Genomic DNA, 1,049 nt, shown 5'->3' with positions numbered 1-1,049 from the left:
ACCTGAGGACCAGGTAACCATAGTCCTCAGATTGGACAGATAGTCTACCTAGCTGTCTGGATTTACCCTGCAGAGACCTGAGGACCAGGTAACCATAGTCCTCAGAAATCCACCAGAGTCTAAATTACAACACAAAGTAAGAGGAAGGTAACGGACATTCGGCTGAAATGAGGGACAATTGTTGGTATTTCTGCCGGCATTGGAGCAATCCTGAAAATTAAACGTTGTGGATATAGACCCCCCTTCTTCTAATGCAGAGGTCCCCAAATTCTTACATATGAAGGGACAAAATAAAAGGAGACTAAGCATAAGCATGTTAAATGCCATGGCGGGCCAAAACGGGCCAAAACGGGCCAAAATGGACCAAATTGAGCAGCCTTGTTTCAAATGAGAGAGACCGAAAATTCACAATACAAAACACCGAGACATACTTTGGGGTTTGGGACCGTTGGGGGGACATTATAAGACATTTAAAGCTGAGCTTTGTCTCTGGCACCGTGTGAGGGATATTTATCACTACTTTCTGACAATTTATCACACGAGCAATTAATTAAGTAATTCTAAATGATTTTGTCTCTTTTCTTTAAGTTGGTTTTGTCCACTCTGGTCCTGCAGAAGGAATAGTCAATTGAATCCGATTTGTTTATGGTTTAATACACTTAACACTAAACTCAACATGAACAGACACATTAAAATACACAATCACCAACACACACACACAGTGTTTGTTTGCTTTTAACAATAGTGTCCAGTGTGCGAGTGCATCGGTACACGCTGTTCTTGTTGTTCAGTTTTTCCTTTATAGTTGGCCATAAGCAAAATGTGCATTGTTGTTCAGACTCAAGACTCAAGACTTAAGAAGCTCGACACACTGGGTGCTGAATCCTTGTTTAGGCTAACTGTGTGTGTGTGTGTGTGTGTGTGTGTGTGTGTACGTGCACGTGGTTGTGTGTGCACGTGTACACACATGCATGTGTGCGCGCTCTGAGAGACGAGGGAGGAAAAAAAAGAAAAGAAAAAAAGAGAGGTCAGGTTTCTATCCCATGATG

Source organism: Etheostoma cragini, chromosome 14, assembly GCF_013103735.1.
Source record: "Etheostoma cragini isolate CJK2018 chromosome 14, CSU_Ecrag_1.0, whole genome shotgun sequence".
In the NCBI taxonomy this organism is placed as follows: Eukaryota; Metazoa; Chordata; class Actinopteri; order Perciformes; family Percidae; genus Etheostoma; species Etheostoma cragini.
Note: the sequence above shows the minus strand (reverse complement) of the source record.